Genomic DNA, 21,402 nt, shown 5'->3' on the forward strand with positions numbered 1-21,402 from the left:
TCTCTTTACCTTTATTCCATCTACTCTTCCTTTCATTCCTACCACACCAACTTGTTCAGCTTTCTGGCAAGTTACTTTCATCGTGTCCCTGATCTTTTTCAGAATTCTGTTGGTTTATACTCTCATCTCACACACGCACACACGCGCGCGCACACACATGCACACACACACACACACACGCGCACGCGCACACACAGACACACACACAGACGCACACATACACACACATGCACACAGACAGACACACACATACGCACACACACGCACGCACACACGCACACACAGACACACGCACACACACACACAGACACACACTCACACCACACATACTTCTTTTTAACATTTTTATCTTTACCTCCAATCCTGTTGTCCTTTTTGCAACTTCTACTTCAACTATTCCAAATCCACAGGAAAAATTAATATTACAGAGATGGACTAGGCTTTTCTAACTAAAAAACACAAACAAAAAAAAAAAACTTTTGCATTTAAGTTGCAGAAGAGTATTTATAATATAGATATGCCTCTCCTAGCCCACTAGTAAGAATGTTATTCAGACAAAGCTAAGTCAGCACTATACATCAACTGTCTTACACAGCTGTTTAGGTGTGGAGGTATGGTTAAAAAAAGCTCTGTTCTCCTTCTCATATTCTTTCTCTTTCTTTTGTTTTGTCATCTTGAGCCCTGTTTTTTTTTTACAAATAAGGTCCAGTCTTTTTGAAAAAACCTGTGGTACTACCCCAACCACTGTCACAGTATTGTTTTTCTTTGAGCTTATATAGAGTAACCCAGTTTGTGGAACTATGAGAGCTATCGAGCTATTCTTTCCTTTGCCTTTTGTCTCATGATTTTGTTTCTGTGATTTTCTTTTCCTTCTGTGCTATTTTTTTTCACTAATCTGCTACAACTTACAGTCTTCTTGCAAACATCCTGCACTCTTACTACCATTCTAATGCTTGATAATTCTTAATAATTATAATAATGATAATAATAATAATAACAATAATAAAAAGTGTTGTCGCCTCACAGTAAGATGCTGTCCGGTTCGATTCACAGCTAGAGCGTCTTCTGCGTGGAGACATGTGTGAATGGGCATACCTTTGTTGAAGGTTGTGCGTCAGGGCTGGTAACTCGGCACGTAAAAATCAACTACCAATCATTAGCAGACCGAAGTTCCGCTGTGGCGACCCCTAACTGGGAAAAGCCGAAAGACACAAACAAACAAACATGTTTACAATGTGCCACTCATTCATCTTTCTTTCATCTTTAACCACTATTGCTGCACTTCAGTTGTAGTGCAAGGAAACATTTAGTATTGGTAAAGGATTGTTTATTAATCTTCTGTCAGAGTAGTTTGCAATCAGTAAATACATACGTTAACACATAATTTATAAAGTACTACAAATAGGTGGATTGCAGAGATGACTTCATAATCACCAAACCTATAAAAATGGGCTGAAAATCATTGTTTCTAATTATTCTGCAAATTGTTTTATGTTCAAATAGATATCCATTTCCGAAATGTTCATTTAGAGTCCTAACTGCTTTCTTATTACCTATTAAATATGTTCAGTGTTAAACAAAACTTTTTTTTTGGCTGCAGATACAAAAATATTAGGAAACTGTAGAACATAATGCATACTCGCAATGGAGAACTACATTTTACTTATCAGTTTTATGCTGGATAGTTGAAAATTTTCTTCTTTTATTTACTTCTCATATGGTACTTTTAGAATTGATTGATACTTTCAGTCTTGTAAACCCAGGTAGAATTCTATATCCTAAAAGGTAAATATTCTACCAATTTTTGCATCCTCATGAGGGGTCCACTACATGTGATCGAGACATGCTCTTGCTGCCAATTTCTTATTTTGGCAAGTGCTCTAGCTCCCACTAACTCATCTCTCTTAATTTTTTTCTAGCCCTACCAGAACCATGATCCTAAGCCTAAAAGCCCACACCACTCCCTAACTCTAAAGTCCCCCATACCTCTCTAAACCTAAACTCCCCTTCTCCCTCCTCAAACCTAATTCCAGATTATGATCACTCCCCAAACCTAAAATCCCCTTAGTTTCCAATTCATAATCACTTCCTAAAACTAAAATCCACCCCAACCATAAATTCCTGATAGCTCCCTAAACCTAAAATCAGCTTCCACATCCCTAAACCTAAAGTCCTTGATCCCTCCCTAAACCTAAAATCAGCTTCCACATCTCTAACTCTAAAGTCCCTGATCACTCCCTAAACCTAAAATTGCCATCTCCCTCCCTAATCATCCTCCTCAAGGAAGAGTAAACCTGTCTGGTGGACATTTACAATAAATAAACTCTATAATAAAAGTAAAAAAATTGCTCTCCATGACCAAGAAGGAGCAGGTGTCTAATTGGATGCAATTTCTCCTTAGCCTGAACAAGCAAATAACAGTACTAGTGAAATCCTCCAAAGCAAACTTCAAGTCCAAACTAGCCACATCTACTAAAGGCAATCATGAGGCTTTCTTCACATATGTCTGCAATCTCTAGGGAAGCACTCAGATCTGCTCAGAACTGGTTATCAAGGACACCACATACACAAGCCCTCTAGATATAGCCAACCTGCTGGCAGACAGGTTCAGTGAAACTTTCACTCCACTGTCCCCCCCCCATCAGTAAAAACAGGATATCCCCAGTACCTGACCCCCTCCCCTTATCTCTAGGGAGCAAGACATCTCTGCCCTCTCAAAGGAAAAAAATACAGCCTCCATGGGACCCGATAACATCCTGGGCTGCATCCTATATGAACTCCGGCAGGAACTTGCAGCACCATTAAGCACCCTATTCAACCAAAGCCTGAGTACTGGCTTTATCCCAGCTGAGTAGAGGACAGCTACTGTCATCCCTTTGCACAAAAGTCGAGTGTCCACTGATCCAGGAAATAATAGACCCGTCAGCCTAACTAGCCTGCTCTGCAAGGCCATGGAGCAGATTATCATGGACCTCATTAGCAAGGATATTGGCAACCTCCAGACACTTGATCCCACACTTTTTGGTTTTGTCAAGGGGAGGTCATGCCTGTTAAATTTGGTCAACTTCTTTGAGACAGTCACCAAGGCCATAGATGAGGGGAAGATGGTACACACCGCCTACCTTGACCTGGCCAAGGCCTTCAATACTATTCCTCACTTTGGTATATTAGATAAACTCTCTCAACTAGGCATCAATCCATATGTTACCAAATGGGTAGCAAACTGGCTTACTGATAGAACCTACCTAGTCAAAATAGGGGAAGCCACTTCAAGTAGTAGACCTGTTACAAGTGGTGTACTCCAGGGATCGGTCTTGGGGCCTCTGCTGTTTGGGATATACTTCTCAGAGGTGCAGACCAAATCTAGTGGGATATGGCTGACCAAGTTTTCAGATGACTGCAAGCTGGGTGCTGTCATTAATTCCCCTAGTGATGTGGGCATCCTCCAAGAGGGTCTAACCCAAACAAATGACTGGTGCCAGAGACATGGCCTTAAACTGAATGCCAAAAAATGCATCATCATCCTTTTGGGGAGAATGACATCCCCACAAATTATCACACTGATAATAAGGCACTAAGCATGCAATCAGTCGTGAGGAACTTGGGAACCCAGGTTGATAGCAAACTGACTTTTGATCACCATATTGTCTCTGTTGTATGGAAAGCTTTCTACATGGCCCACCTCATTAAGGCTATCTCATCCAGGGACAAAGTGGTCATAACATCCCTGTATTCTTTCCTTATAAGACCGATTATTGAATACAATGCCCCTTTTGGCATGTACCTCACAGAGCACATGCAGCAGCTGGACAGACCACATAGATTCCTCACCCAGAGAATCCAGGGCCTCAAACATCTACCCTACACAGATAGGCTAAAAGCCCTGTCCCTCTACTCAGTCTCCTACAGACTCCTCAGAGGTGACCTCTGTCTGGCATATAAAGCAATCTCAGACCCCGCTCTGATGGGACTGCTGCATATCCACAAGTCAAGCTCCACTCGAGTAATCTACATGCAAGACCTCAACCTGGTCTGTGACATCAATAGGACTTGTTGGTGGAATAGATTTGTGTCCCAGAGAATCCCCCTTTTGTGGAATAGACTCCTTCTTCACGTAAAGCAGAGTACCTCATTAAACCTCTTTAAGCACAACCTGGATAACTTTATGGGGAACAGAAAATACATCCCTGGGATTCCACCTGTGTCCCTTCTGGACAGTGGCATAGGGTGTTGACTTGTTGGAACATGGGCTAAATTCTTGGCTAGGCTTGTAAGGGCCTCAGAGCCAATAGCCTAGTAATGTCCTATGATGCTATGATAATGCTAAAGTTCCTATTGGTCTGCACTACACTCCCTGTCTCCTCCTTAAACCAAACAGCACTCAACCCACACTTATTCCCCACTTAGCTACTCTGTGAGCACTTGCTTTCACTTTGTCTCATGGACTGTGAGCATTTGGTGAGGCAGCCACTTGGCTGAATTCATATTCAGGTTTAAGCATGAGCAGCTGTTCACATAAGCTAACAGCCACACAAGTCCCTGGCTGTAAGTTAGTGGTATTTGAGCAGCTGAGGTTTGAGCAGCTGTAGTGACTCCCTAATAAGGCATAGTCACACTCAAATACTTTTATTTCTAAATCTTTATTAATTCTGTTTTATTTTGTTAAATCAGTCATAGCTGAATACAGATTTTTTATTCATCCTTCAGTTATCTTCACAATTTATCTGTCTAAAATGTTAACATATTTGTCTAAAAAAAGATCAAAGTAATTTTTAATTTTGTAAAAAACAACATACTGAAATCTGAAAGGTATAAAACTAATGTACAAAATAGCAAAAAATACCTTTATAGCAAAAAATGAACAAGAACATGTACGTCGACTTTTCTTAAAATAAGAATTTATTTTCAGCTATCAAGGTGTTTTTTGTTTCAAAGTAATATTTTGCTCAGTTTCTTAAATATACTGGAAAAACTGCATAATATTTTAAAAATCATACCGATTATTTTGGAGGATAAATGTACATCATATGATGTTAGTTGGGACTTAGTTGAAAGAACTCTGTCAGGCCTACTTAACAGTAAGGAATTTGTTTTGTAAAAATATCTAATAAGGAATTGTTATTTAAACAATAAATTTTAATGCCAGCAAACTATCAGTGGCAGGAAATGAATGTGATATTCAATTCTTTAAGAGTTTCAGAGCTGCTCTGTTTTAAGGCAAAATGGATGATATTTGATGAATGCTCAGATTCCATCATCATCATACTTTGCTAATCTGTATAAAATAAGCATTTTGTCTAATCAAACAGATAATTTGACATTATAGGGGACTGTAACACAATGCAGGTATGAAGTCATAAAAACCTTTATAAGACTGATTGCAATATTTATTCTCTGCAGTCAGTCTTTTCATCTGTTTGTGAAACTGATATACATATATAAAATAGTACATATTTATAAACAGTCAATGGACAGTCAATAAACTGCACATTTCAAAAGGTAGCATACAATTATGAACAAAGATATATAACAAAAGAAATGTAAAATTGGAGATCTTAAACTTAAAATAATTTCTCATGTCTTGGTAGGTAATCAGCAAAACTTTACAAAACAAAACAAAAAAAAAGGAAAAGTTCTAGCATTAATATCTACAATCTCTAGCATATATAAAAATAGAACAAGAGATATATGCACATACTTGCCTGGAGAACAACCAGCTGCAATGCTAACTCCTAAACCTAATACTTAATCATGAAATGGTGAAATATTTCTGACAGTTCTACTTATCTGTGGCGACATCAACATTTTAAAAGCTGTTATTGGTTACATTACTGAATGAATGTTAGTTTATCTACAATTAGTTTCCTGTTTCAGTCATAATTTATACATAAGCATCAAAGCAGGATATCATACAAATAAGAATGTTTGCTTTTCAGCCATCCAGCAATCTAGATAACCAGTTAGCCATTTCCCAAATTGATTGCCATGGTGAGAGTTGTTAAAGTACTAGCTGAAGAGTATGGAAAATAAACTGCTGAATATAAATAAAAAACAAAGAGGTCAAATTAGAGTTGCTCTGGCAAGCTAGTTTTCTTCAATCACAAACAAGTAATAACTACATTTACAGAAATCATGACTTCAAGGATTGACTTTCTTTTTATTTTTAGTATGCTGGGCCTGTTCTTTTCCTTTCTTGAATAAAGTATTTTATTTGCTGTGGTTCTAACAAAGATGATGAGATAGGCAGCTCTGATATTGTATATTGCAGATTGTAGTAAGGTGACAGGATTTCACATCCAAGCCAATATTCTGAAATTTTTAATGCTTAAAGTGTGAGCCCTTGTTGGAAATAGTTTTATCTACTGTCTAATAAGGGGGGTGGCCACGGTGGTGCAGCGGTTAGCGTTGTCGCCTCACAGCAAGAGGTTCTCCAGTTCGATTCTCAGCTGGGGTGCCTTCTGTGCAGAGTCTGCATGTCATCCCTGTGGTTGCATGGGTTTCCTCCAGGTGCTCCGGTTTCCTCCCACCTCCCAAAGACATGCAGTAGGTGGATTGGACTCTCTAAATTGGCCCTAGGTGTGAATGTGTGCATGTGTATGCCTTCTGTGGAAGGTTGGGCACCGGGCTGGCAACTCGATACCATAAAACTCCACTGCCAGTCATGAGCAGACAGATGATCCACTGTGGCGACCCCTAACCAGAAAAAGCCAGAAGAAGATCTACCGCCTAATAAGCATTTTTTCATGACCTTCATTATAGTCTTATCTGTGCTATCACTCATTTTCACATCTTAGGGTATTCTGAATAGCAATTGGTAACTAGCAAATATGGTACATCTTGGTGCTAGAAAAAATCTGCATCAGTTTTTATGCATCTATGGTCTAGTATGTTAGGTAGAATAATTTTGTCTTGTTCTATCTTATGTAGCATGTCATGTATGGGATAGCTCAATCTAAATGGTCTTTATAGGCCAAAACATGACACTTGCCCCCTCCCCTAAAAAAGAAGTCTAAAGGAGAAGAGTGATTTTCAGGATTTGTTCTCCTGTTTTCAGTCGTATTTTTTTTTTCTTTTTGTCATCACTCTTCATTTCAAGTTCTGACATTTCAGTAGGGAGTCTATAACCTCTTAACTGCAGGAGCTTCTGTGATCACTCAACTTCAAGATTTTAAATCTGTTTTCATATTCATTCTCAAAAAAAAATCAACATTTCTCTATGGTTTTATTCATAACAACATTTTTAGTCTGAATCCGTTAGACGTGGATTTTGCAAGATATAGGAGCATTCCCAAGAACCTTTACTGGGCTTTGAGTTTTCTTCCTCCAGTCACACTTTACAAAACCTATGCTTGGCATCCAGTACTAAAAAGTCTTTGTTTCTTGGCATTGTCACCACAACATTCCCAGCAGTCTTAATGGGTTAATGTTCCCACATAATGACCTTATTCAAGTCTGATGCTCAGTGAATATATATTGATTTTATTTGGTTGCACTAATGCTACTGCTTTCATACTATCATCCTAGTCTGTTGGTTCAGCTTGCCTGGTAATGCTGTCTAAATCCACCACATGTTTAAGCTCCTCAAGTTTTATGCCACGTGGTCATTGTCACATGCCTCAAGACTTGCACCAGTGTGGGATCATCTGCATTTAGCTAAACAGTATATTGTCCTGGCAGTCATTGCATTATTTCAACAGGGCTTTGGTCTGCTCTGACATTGTTTCTAGCCATTGCACAGTTTTATTACTACAATTCATCCTCTGTTGTTTTAAAACCATTCACAGTGAAGTCATTACCACTCAATATTTACACTTCCTGAGTCTCTACACTAGCCATGGCACCACGCATTTTTAGTTTCAAACAGCTCATTGGCATCACAACCATGCACTTTTGTATGGACACTATATTCCCAACTCTTTTCAGGATTCTTTTCTCAAGATCCTGGCTTGCTGCAATGCCATTATTTTAAACAGCACTTCATATGATTTGTTTTTGTACACGTACTCAAGTTCCATTTGTCTCTTAGAGATGAATTTATGGCACGTATATCAGTAAAGTAAATATAGGACAGCACATATTATCTTTCACTCCTAAAGCCTTGAAAGAGCTTTCATTTGAAACATTGCATTCTGCTGTACATCTGATACTTTTGCTATTATTCAGCAACTTTTCTAACCAGTTATTTATTTTCCTACAATATGTATACACTCATCATACCTCTTAGTAAAATGTTTTCTTTACTGTACATAAACTAGTCATGTCTATAAACTACTCCTATTAAGATTCTGAGCTTATACTCAGAGCTGGGTTCATCACTAGGTGACCTAGACAGTCACTTAATGCCCAGTGGCTTGGGCGAGCCCTGTAGCCGGAGGCTGTCACAAAACATACATTTCTTCTTTAAGGATGTATGCAGAGTGCATTCTTAGTAATGTCAGTGCAATGCATGTACATTTATACATATGTGTGTGTGTATAAAATGCCACAGGTGATGATGGCAGGCGAGTTAATTCATTCAGGCTCAAGCCCTGTCCCTTGTATACAGGAACTAGAGCCTGAATCCTCAACACCAACTGCCAAACTGTCATCAGCAAGTGCATTTTCAACAATGTTGAGTTCCACTGCATTTTCAAGGACTGTTGTGTTTCTGTGCATTTTCAAATAATTTTCAGTTTCTGTGCATTTTCAAGTATGTTGACTTTCTGTGCATTTTCAAGGAATGTTGAGTTTCAAGGGAAGAGAAGTTTACTGTTGCTCATGCTAAGTCTGTTTTCAGTGTGTGTTTTGTTTAGCAAATAGCCATCATCAGTGTTTGTGCTATACATTTTAGAAGCAGTGTCTTTGGTGTCAATGGTTGTGCGTTCTACTCCCACAGTGCTAATACTAAACTCCCCTTTAAGGGGAGGTAGGGGGTGCTGCATTCCTGAGTGTGCCCTCTTTTAGATGAGATGTCTAGTAACTATGAATCTACTGCCAGTTTGACAGCCATTCCCTATTGCAATATTACAAGCTTACCATTTTTTTTTATAAAGTAACACTGGCAGTTTATTCTTCAAGGGCATCAGGCACTGAATTTGGACATGAAGCACTGAAATGTCAAGTTGTTTGCCAGCAGCAACATCTTCATTAGTTATAGATCTCATTAATGTGGAATTATTCAGATAACTTTTACTTCTACAGAGATTGTGTATATTGACTGATAATGGTGGATTGTAATGACTGAAGTTTGAGTGCCCTTTTGTGGTTGAAATGTTCTATAATGGGTAGCTTTGTCATTATTGGTTCACATGTTTTGTTTCATTGCCTACTGAACGAATGTTCAAACCTACAAATTTAAAACAGACTCTACAAGTGGTGCTGTACAATACAAGAAATATACTTTAGTACAATTTGGATGGTGCATCAAAGAACACATGCATGCATGCAAGGTCCAAAAATGAGTGCAAGGGGCTGATGGTTTGAAAACAACCCAAAGGTAAACTTAATCTGGTACTGGCCAGATGCATTTTCTTTGAATGTGGGTTTCAATGCCATTTCAATTAATGTGTGTTTCAAGGAACAGAATCTTACTGTTCATGCTAACTCTGCTTTCATTGGAGACTGTATCATTTTGTTTAGCAAATGGCTATCAGGGTTTGTACTCTAAAATTTGAAATAAAAGTTTTAAATATCGCTAACCTTTGTAGAAGTAAAGAACAAAATAGTATGCACACTGACAGATTTGAACAACGTGTATAGTAACTGGGGAGAAACAGACAAGTAATGGGACATGGCAATGGCTAGGGTTTGCTGCTGGGGGGTTGCAGTAGGGGGAGGCCCTGATCCATTACCCTGCCTAGGGCCCTTTTTGACCATGATCTGCCTCTGCTTATTCTCTTGGCACAAGAAGTCACGTCTGTATTTTGATCAATTCTATGCAAAACTTTATGTCTTCTGAATGTACTTTTACAGCTAAATTTAAGCATGTTATCAAAATGGCCATTTCCAGTTTCTGCAAAGACCTGTGTGAGGTGGGCAAGATGTTCCTTTGTGATTGTCTCATGCCTCACAGACCAACTCTGCTTTGGTAGCTAAATTATCTTACTTTCTTTTTATCACAACATGCCAAACTATGACATCACTTTACTGTCTTGTCTGTCCTTTTTATTTTTTCTATATACATATTCCTGTTTTTCTTTTAAGTCCGTTCTGATGTTAAATTAAGAGACAGCAGCTCTGTGTTGCAGTGTAAGTATTTTTCAGATAAAGGCAGATAAAGAACATGTATTTGTTAAATTAATGGCTTGATTTAACAAAAAGAACCAGCTCAGAAAGGCACAGCTCTGTCATTTGCTTAGCAATGAAAGAAACATGTCTCGGCATGATGATGTCATCACAAGAACCATAGCAGGTGCTGCATATTTTCTATGCACACACAGTATTTAAAGCAGGGATACTGAGCAGATTCTAAAATCAGTTGGATGATTTCAATTAAATACATTTATATATTCCTAGGCTCTTACTAAGCTTTCATCCAATGGAGCTCAGCCACATCACATAATAGTGGTGATAGATTAGCAACAAGTAGCTGAAAAACTGTTTAATTTTTCACTGTTTACATACAAGAAAACAATAAATTTTAAAAGGGTTCAGGAAAAGGGAGAAAGTAAGAATGTTTATGAAGAGGTATATTTCCACACAAGAACTGCAGTACCTGTACTTTCATTAATCTCACCAATGTTTTTATACACTCTAAGATAACCACAAGGTATTTTTCAGTTGTAAAGTCTCGTGCTCTAGTTCAGGATTTCTGCACATTGTTTCTTGTGTTATGTAGGTATTTCTACATTGTCATTACACAGTGCTCCTTTCACATTAGAATTAGGGGAGAACCTTAATGGCTTTAGGAAACTGTCAGTAACAGATGCACTGGTTAAATGTTCTGCTTAAGCAAACCATTCAGTGAAATTCATGCTTCAAGTACTGCAAATGCTCCCATGAGATGTTCATGGAGGAGACTTTACAAGTAAGTTACTACTTTGATAAAGCAGATGGGAAATTAAAGCTAATAGCACCAAAGAGATGGGGTTTAATAGCACTGTTCTTTGAAACCTTTAGGTTACACATTTTGCCTTGTCTGCTTTTATAGTCAATTGTGATGGCAGTTTGATCTATTAACTGTACAAGATGTGTGACTGAGGAGTTTTTTTTTTTTTTAATTTTCTCTCTCACAGGCTATGTGAAAACTTGCAGTTGTGTTGTAGTAAGCATTCAGTAAAAGGTGAACTGTGGAAAAGCCATGTGCTGAATCAAACACATTTACTTTGTATTTTTTTAGTAAAATGTAAAAGCTGTACAGAGTTTGTGATTGTTTCTTTTCTTTCATGGTAAATTACTTTTATTGAGATATATCACAATTTGCATAATGTTGTGCAATCCTCATCATACCTCTCAAACTGCAGACAATGAAAAATTAGAAGAAAGGCCCTTGAAAAGAAGGTACATTCAGCAAAAATCTGGATGTCTAATGAGCATAAAATCTGAATGCAAAATAGTAGCCAATTTCTCCCGAGTACAAATATGGAACACTGTTCAGAAACACATTTAAAGAACAGAAAGAGACAAAAAATGATCTAGAATATAAGCGCATTATCAAAGGGACAGTGTAAATTCTGTATTGCAAAGTTCTACCATGCAAAGTAATTTATTTTTGCTTCTGAAAAGCAGAGCTATTAGATGTGTGTCATCTTTTCTTAAAATTTGGTGCAGCTAGTGTGTTTGACATGTAGCGTGGCTTTCTGTGCATCACACAACTTCAGAAATTAGATGTGATGAGGAGATTCAGAAAACTGTGTGAAGGGTAACTCAAGCCTGAAAATAAGGACATACTTCCAAAACAGGAACAGTTTAGAGATCTGATACACATACATGCAATTTAAATATGTTATTAGCTAGCCTTCCATAGTGAGCCACTGTGTACAGGTCATACTAAGTCACAGAGATGCACTTCACTAAATTGCATTCACATTTTGAATGTTTTCTTCTTCCATTACCCAATTGTAATACTTCAGTATTAGATGCTCAGTAATTTAACATGGGTCTATACATTCCCTTTTAACACATGTTTATATGTATATATATATATATATATATATATATATATATATATATATATATATATATATATATATACACATTCACTAAGGCCCAGTGCAACAACCATTGCAAGTAAACGAGGGTAATCTTTGAAAGGTGCATTCACCTAACAAAGAAAACCTTCAAATGAGGTGAGGAAATGCCCCTAATAAGGCATGGGTTTATATCAGTCCATCGAAACGGCTGAATATTGAATACCAGATGTTCATAGGTTCATAGGTAGGTACTAGGCTACTGGCCCTAGGGTCTATACAAGCCTAGCCAAAAATGTACCCTGGCTTTCGCCACCCAAGAAAATTATTTTCCTGTGCCCCTGTCAAGCAGAACCACAGAAGTGATTCCCGGGTGAATTTCCTATTACCCATCCAATCATCAAGATTTTTCTTCAAGAGTGCTAATGAGGAGCTCTGTTTGACATAGATAGGTAGTCTGTTCCAGAGTATGGGAAGTCTCTGGGACAGGAATCTATCCCTCCAGCATGTTCTGTTTATTGTGGTGACAAGGTTTAGGTCCCTAGAGCATGTAGCTCGGAGGGATTGGGATTTCTTTAAGTGGAGCATGTCCACAGCTCTGGGTTTGACATAGCTTTGTATGTTAGGCAGAGATCACCTCTGAGTAGGCGATATGCGACAGAGTAAAGCTGGAGTTTTTTGAGACGGTCTGCGTTAGGCATCTGTTTGAGGCCAGTAATCCTCTTTGTGAGGTATTTTTGCAGCCTTTCCAGTTGTTGTAGATGTCTTGTGAGGTACATAATAAAAGGGGCGTTGTACTCTATAATGGGTCTAATGAGTGATGAGTATAGGGGAACAATGACCTCTTTTTTTCTGGATGAGAAACCTTTTGTGATGAGGTGTGCCATGTAGAAGGATTTCCTGACCACTTTGGTGATGTGATTATCAAAGGAGAGACTACTGTCCACCTGTGTCCCAAGGTCTCTTATCACACTTTTGGTGTTAAGCAGACTACTGCCTATGTGTTAGTTCATGGGTACAGAATTTTTACCAAAGGGGATGACAATGCACTTTTTGAGATTGAGCTTGAGACCATGTCTTTGATACCAGGCATCTGTCTCAGTGAGGCCCTTTTTTAGGATGTCCACATCATTAGGAGTTTCAATTATGGCTCCTAGTTTGCAGTCATCTGTGAATTTAGTTAGCCAAAGACCTTCTGTGTTAGCCTGTACTTCAGAGAAGTAGATACCAAACAGGAGAGGACCCAGGGCTGAACCCTGTGGTACTCCACTTGTCACTGGTCTGAAGTCTGATTTGGAGTCTGCTGCTTTCACAGTGTGGGTTCTTTCAGTAAGCCAGTTGGCAACCAATCTTGTGACATAAGGATTTATACCTAGTTTAGTGAGTTTATCTATAATTCCAGAGTGGGGGATGGTGTTGAACGCCTTGGTGAGATCTAGATAGGCTGTGTGAACCACCTTACCCTCATCTATGGCTTTGGTGACTACTTCAAAGAAGTCTATCAGGTTTAAGAGACATGATCTGCCCTTTACAAACCCACACTGTGTGGGGTCCAGGGTTTGGAGATCTCCAATGTCTTTGTTTATGAGTTCCATGATGATACGTTCCATGGCCATGCAGACGAGGCTCAACAGGCTAATGGGGCGGTAGTTCCTGAGGTCTGTTGTGCCCCCCCCCCTTTGTGGAGTGGGATAACTGTCGCGGTGCACCATTCAATGGGCGCAAAGCCTGAGGTGAGGCTATGATTGAACATGGTACTTAGGTGGGGTGCCAGTTCACTCTGTAGTTCATGTAGAAGGCAGCCTGGGATGTTGTCAGTTCCCATGGATGCTGTGTTCTTGGCTTTGGAGAGTGAAGTTTTTACCTGTGCAGCTGTGATTACAGGAACTTTGCATTCTTCCGGTATAAAGATGGGTCCTTTAGGGGGTGACAGGGGGGTAAAGTTAGCACTGAACCTGAATCTGCCAGGATGTTGGCAATATCAGTTGGTTCTGTATACTTAGTGTCATTGCGCTGTAACTCAGAGCAGATTTGAGTGTTGCCATTGAGATTTTTAATGCTTTGTGGTTGTCTTTAGAATCAGTGGCAATTTTGTTTTCATAACTAGCTTTGGAGGATTTTATGAGGGAATCTCAGCTTCTTACTGAGGCTGACCAGGGAGTTCCTCCAATCGTGGGATTTTACTCTTTTTTGCAACAGTTTCTTTCTTCTGTTGTAGAGTTTGTTTATGGCAGAAGACCACCAGATTGGCTTCCTTTTTTTGGAGGATAGCATCTTGGTCCTGTTAGGGATAGCACGATCCATGCACTTGTGTAAGTGCTTATAAAGTGCATTTGTGTAGGATTCAGCAGTCGTACCTCTATTGTCCATCTGCATGGGTGTCATGAAGTTTGCCACTTCTGTCTTAAGAAGCGTGAAGTTGGCTTTGGAGAAATTTTTTACGGTTGTTTCCCTAATGGGGGGTGGGAGCGGGATGTGGATGTCTAGGGTGATTAGCTTGTGGTCGGATCTGACCAACGAGGAGCTGACCTCTGGTGTGGAACACCGGTCACCCATGTTGGTGATGACCAGGTCTAGGATATTGCTGCCTCTGGTGGGGGTATGGATAAGTTGATCCAATTGGAATTGATGATTTCCAGAAAACATTGAGCAAAAGAGTTGGTACATGAGCAATGTTCAAACTGTAAAGTTTGAACACTGGTAATTGCGAAGCCACGGCCCACCAAATTCTTTCCCAGGGAAAGAATGTGGTGGGCCATTTCTTTGGCTTCTGTGGCTTCGTGAGTATCAGGACTGTGGTGGGAAGTTACGGATTGGGTTCAGGTAAGTGTACGATTGTGTGGATGTTAGGTCTATGGCATGGGTTAGATGAGTTAGGGTTAGGGCGCGGGTGAGGTGGGTGTGTGATAATGAAAGACTTTAGGGTTAGGGCAGGATAGGTGAGTTAGGGTTAGGGCATGGGTTAGGTGAGTGTGCGATAGTGACGGACCTTAGGGTTAGGGTTTGGGTTAAGATAAGTGGATAGGTAGTAGTGTATGTACAGTTTATTGTAGGGTTAGATGTAGGATTTTGAGTGTATGTGTGTGGATTGATATTGTTTTGTTGTGTTTGTGTTGCGTGTGTGTTTCTTGGAACAGCGATTTTTTTTCCCTGGGAAAAAAATCGCTGTTTTAAGACTTCGATGTTTTTGCAGTTCGTGGTTTGAAGTTCAAACATATGGTGTTCGAACTTCAGATGTTTCGATGAACTGATATAGACGCAGAAGGCATAAATAAATTACAGGTGAACTGTACATTACTTCAGACATTCTGCCAGATATCCAAAGCACTGGTTTGTAACTGGACAATATTCTGCAACAGATTCCAGCAGGAGGGTCCAAAAATTGCAGGCTTTCCATGAGAACCTAAAAAAAGAAAACATTCTTCATAAAGCAAAACATAAATAGTTGATAAACAGTAATGTAGTTTACACCTTATTCCCAGGCACCTGCAGCACCACATTACTAGAAAAAATTATGCAACTGACTCCAGAAAGACATCCCAAAAATGTGTAGCTTTCCACCAGAAACTCTTTTAAAAAGGTATTAAAATGATAGAGCGCCCTCTAAAGGAACCCTGCAAAGAACAGCCATCTAACAATAAAACAGTTCCAAAATAAAAAGGTAAATCTCACTGCAGTAACAAATCTACAAAACATAGGACTGTTCAGCAGTCCAATAAACACGATTCTTCTTGACTTCACTCTTCATCAGGGGACCATTTCTGTCTCTTATTATCTAGTGACATCAGTGGGGAACAATGAGATCTCATTGCTAACCAAGCAACAGAGCTGCTCAGATTATCCACATGATCATTCAGATGCCTATCCCCAATATTGGGAGCCTAAACCAGGACTGAACCATGTCGGCAAAATCACAGCATTTTAAAGCTACATTCACCTGAAGAATGCTGAGGTAGTGCAAGAATATATTATTTTCTGACTTCTTCAGGAATAACATTAACAGGCAGGAGCTCTTCCCTGACTCTCCTACTTTTTAAAAGTAGTCATTGGTAATGATATCCAGCAGATATCATTTAAAATTTGAACCCTTTGTAAGACCACAGCATAATTTCTTCTTTCTGCATATATGACAACTATTGGTATGAACAGCTGTGGTCTGCACACCACAAATAATAATCCTGTTTGAGTCTTTGCAGGATGAAGTCTTTACCAAAGATCTTATTGAGCCACCCAGAAATGTAATGGAATCCTGTCCTTGCAGGTGCTCCAGTCTTTTGGAAACATGAAGAGTACACGTCCTATCTGATTTATAAGTCATACAACTTGATAAGCAGAAATAGTCGTGCTTAGAAACAAAGACCAGTTGCCACTCTATTTCAAGGAGACAGCCCTCAAGAGTACAGGTGATGGTTTCTACCTAAGAATATTTCAGTTCCTGCCATGACTACACCTCTTTTAATGCTAGGCACTGTTGTAACTTCATTGCAATAAATCCAGTCATGACCTTGAGCAATGCAGATTTGTCACTTTGTGTCTGCAATTCCTGTGGTGTCTCCATCTCAACATCAGTAAATGTGAAGTAAAAGCCATAGCTAGTGTAGGCTGAAAGGGTGGCTGCCCCAGACACCTGGCAATGTGAAGAGATGCAAATCAGTCACTGCAAATCACTGGTGGGGTCACTTGGTCATTGTTATTAAGATAACGTGCTAATAAGCATTTATGCAGCTGCAATTAATACTGTGCTCCTTAAAATATTGTAAAAACTTGCTGAGTGTGTTGTCTCGTTGCCCTTTCCTTCTTTTCTAAGAGATACTGCTTCTTCTCTTTTTCCATAAACCTTACTCATGAGGAGCACTTACTTCTCCTTTTTTGTATATTTTATCCCTTAAACCTTCATCTTCCCTTATTGATTCAACTAGCAGCTGAAGGAGGGAAATCACCTTGCTTTTCTATCTTTTTGTTATCGCTTTCTTAGAGATTGTGAGAGTTATCTAGACCAATTTGACTTTTCCAATAATATTCTCAGTATTCTCTTTAGCTTCTACAACGTACATCTCCTCTGTTAATCCTCCTAAGCATTCATTTATTTGGCCAAGCATCTTGTCTAGATCATCTCCAAACTGTACTAATTGGGACCAAGTATAACTCTTCTTATTTAAGATATTGAAGCAGAGTAGCTCTTTGCATGAACTTGAAAATGTTTATTTATTTTCTCCTCAGCTGTGTTCTAAGGGGTGCCAGGTGAGGGGATTGCCCAGAGTACCAATTGTTTCAGCTGCAGCTATATGTATAATGGCAGCTGGAAGACTGTCCAAGGGTTAAAAGCTGAACAAGGTGTTTTTTTCTTATAGTCCAACAAATATTTCCCTTTAGGCAAAGGACTAGAAAAGTCTGCCATTTAACATACTAGGTATATGGCTAAAGCTCAGTACAACACCAGATTATGTTTGCATAGATTGTTTAGTGATGTTTACAGGAGCAACTCCTTTCAGCTCAGTGCCATAATTGGAAGTTCTGAATTCCTGGATAATTCTTGATTATGCCAGTGAAACGACAGGTGAAATGCTGTTTAGTTCAGAATTTGCTGAGACTGTGCAAATATCTAAGAAGGAAGACTTTGTGAAATGTTACTATGTGACTATAAATGGTGTAATTCTAAAGAAAGCATCTCATTAGACTGTTATCTTATAAAGTGATTAAACAGCTTAAATCCTGTTGTTGTTAGTGTTGATTTTCGTATTTAAATGTCTATATATGCAAATGACGCATTAGCATATAGTAATGGTGGGGTAGTATCCAGAGTCCTTTACAGAGAAAAGGCTCTGACTAAATGCAAAAAAGTGCACCATTTTCACCTTTGCAAAATGGTAAACATTTGAAATGTCAGGACCTGCTTCAAGTCCTGTAATATGGAGATTGAATGACCAAGAAAATGGGTGCACATATATTAAGTCTGAGATGACCATTTCTCATTATATTCCTCTTTTCTGAGGTATGGTGATCTTTGAGTTGGTATATATAATTCTGGAGGTATGGGAGGCTTGCCTCCCTGAAAAATCAAGTTTAAATGAGATGAGTGTTGTTCAACATTTGCTTTTTTTTCGCATTTTTGAGCTTTTTTTATGTATCAACACTCTGCTTTACGAGTGCCAAGATTTCAGTACTGAGTCTCATGAAACACTCCTCATTTACTACTTACAGCACAGACAGTCCCCTACTTTATACAAAAAGGCAGCGGGGATCTCAGCACATGGGTCAAGAATTCCCAAACCTTTTACCACTATCTTACAATGGAACATAAGAAATAATTAATCTTCAACATTATAGTGGAGTTTGTTTTTCTAATTAATGAACCACACTGAAATAAAGGAAGTGTACAATTCTTAACTAAACCACAAAAATTAAGTTAAAGGACTCTGAACTGTCATCAAGTAAATGTCAACAGTTGCTGACAAACTTGCTGACGTCCAAGATAAATCTGAGTTTAAATTCCATTGTGAATGATGACAGAAGCAAAATGATATCCTTCTAATTAGAGCACCTAATTCCCAAAGTTATCTCACCTGGATCAAAGCAAGTTATTGCCCCTCTACAGTCTGTCCTAACCAGGCCACTTATTGAGTTCATTGCTCCCATCGGCATGTATCAAGATAGGTTCATAGGCTCATAGGTTCAAAGGTTGGTTCTAGGCTATCAGCCCTAGGACCTATACAATCCTAGCCATAACAATTCCCTGGATATTTCTTCCCACAATATTTACTTCTCTGGACCCCTGTCTAGCAGGGTGACTGACATGATCCCCAGGGTGAATTTCCTATCTCCCATCTAATCATCAAGGTTCCTTTTGAAGAGGGCTGAGGAGGCGCTCTGCTTGACATGTTTGGGTAGTCTATTCCAGAGTATGGGGAGTCTCTGGGTCAGGAACCTATCCCTCCAGCATGTTTTGTTCATTGTGATGAAAAGGTTTAGATCCTTTGAGCATGTGGCTCAGAGGGATTGGGATTTCTTTAAGTGGAGCATGTCCAACAGCTCAGGGTTTGACATGGCCTTGTATGTTAAGCAGAGATCGCCTCTGAGTAGATGATATGCCACAGGGTATAGTTGGAGTTTTTTTAGATGGTCAACATATGGCATCTGCTTTTGGCCTGTGATTCTTTTAGTGAGGTATTTCTGTGGCCTTTCCAGCTTTTGCAGATGTCTTGTGAGGTACATACCAAATGAGGCATTATACTCTATAATGGGTCTAATGAGGGATGAGTACAGTGGGACAATGACCTCCTTTTTTCTGGATGAAAAGCCCTTAGTGATGAGGTGTGCCACATAGAAGGATTTCCTGACTGTTGTGGCAATGTGGTTATTGAAAGTGAGACCACTGTCCACCTGTGTCCCTAAGTCTCTCATCACACTTTCAATGTTTAGTGTCCTGCCACCTATGTGGTAATTCACGTCTACATGTTTTTCCCAAAGGGGATAACTATACATTTCTTGGCATTAAGCTTGAGCACATGGCTCTGGCACCAGGCATCTGTTTCTGTAAGGCCCTTTTGTAGAATATCCACATCATTTGGGGATTCAATAATGGCTCCCAGTTTGCAGTCATCTGCAAACTTTGTTAGCCAGCGTCCCTTAGTGTTGGCCTGTACTTCAGAAATGTAGATGCCATACAACAGTGGTCCCAAGACTGAACCCTGAGGTACTCCACTTGTCACTTGTCTGGAGCTGGATTTGGAGTCGGCAATTTTACAGTCTGGGTTCTGTCAGTATGCTAGTTGGCAACCCATTGAGTGATGTAGGGATTTATGCCCAGCTTAGTAAGTTTATCTGTGATTCCAGAGTGGGGGATGGTGTCGAAGGCCTTGGCAAGGTCCAGATAGGCTGTGTGGACTGCCTTACCCTTGTCCACAGCTCTGGAGACTGATTCAAAGAAGTCAATCAGGTTCAGGAGACAAGATTGTCCCTTCACAAGCCCAAACTGGGTGGAGTCCAGTGTTTGAAGGTTGCCAATGTCTTTGTTTATAAGTTCCATGATAATCCGTTCCATGCCCTTGCAGATAAGGCTCATCAGATGGATGGGACAGTAGTTCCCAGGATCCAAGGAGGATCTCCCCTTGCGGAGTGGGATAACTATAGCTGTGCGCCACTCAGTGGGCATGAAGCCTGAGGTGAGGCTATGATTAAACACGACACTTAGGTGAGGTGCCAGTTCATTTTATAGTTCATGTAGTACACAGCCTGGCATGTCATCTGGTCCCATGGATGCTGTATTCTTAGCTTTGGAGAGTGCGTTTTTTACCCTGTGTGGCCATGATTACCGGAAGTTGGCAATCTTTTGGTACTGAGATGGGCCATTTAGGGGGTGAGAGGGGGGTGAAGTTGGCACTAAATCGATCTGCCAGGATATTGGCAATATCCTTGTGATCAGTATATTTAATGCCATTCTGTTGAAGCTCAGAGCAGATCTGAGCATTGCCATTTAGATTCTTGACATAACTATAGAATGCCTTGTGGTTGTCTTTGGAGTCTTTGGCAATTTTATTTCCGTAACTAGCTTTTGAGGACTTTATGAGGGATCTCAGCTTCTTACTGAGGCTGGTGAGGGAGTTTTTTGCATCCTGGGATTTTCTTCTTTTCTGCAACAGTTTCTTCCTTCTGTTGTATAGTTTTTTTATAGCAGGAGACCACCAGATTGGCTTCCTTTTTTTGGAGGAGAGCATCTTGGTTCTATTTGGGATGGCACGATTCATACATGAGTGGATATGCTTGTACAGTGCCTTAGTGTAGGATTCTGCAGTTGAACTTTCAGATCCTGTCTGCATGGCTGTCATGAAGTTTGTCACTTCTGATTTCAGTAGCATGAAGTTAGCTTTGGAGAAGTTTTTTAAGGAGGTTTCCTTACTGGGGGGTGGGGGTGAGATGTGGATGTCAAGGGTGATTTGCTTATGGTCAGACCTGACCAATGAGGGGGTGACCACTGGTATGGAGCATTTATCTCCCATGTTGGTAATGACCAGGTCTAGGATACTGGAGCCTCTGGTGGGACAATGGATTAGTTGATCCAGGGTGTTGGAATTCCAAGAACCGTTGGGAAAAGAAGTTGGTACCTGAGTAGTTTTCCCAGTTAATGGCAGGGTAGTTGAAATCACCCAGTATTAGGATGTTTGGTTGTATCTTAATACTTTCCAGTATGTTTAGAAAGGTGTAGTGAGAATCTTGGGACATGGTGGGGGATCTGTAGCAAGCTACAATTTGGATTGCAGTCTTACCTAGTGTTAGTTGCACCTGGAGAATTTCAGAT

This window comes from Protopterus annectens, chromosome 3.part0 (genome assembly GCF_019279795.1).
Source record: "Protopterus annectens isolate FY-2018-M chromosome 3.part0, PAN1.0, whole genome shotgun sequence".
In the NCBI taxonomy this organism is placed as follows: Eukaryota; Metazoa; Chordata; order Ceratodontiformes; family Protopteridae; genus Protopterus; species Protopterus annectens.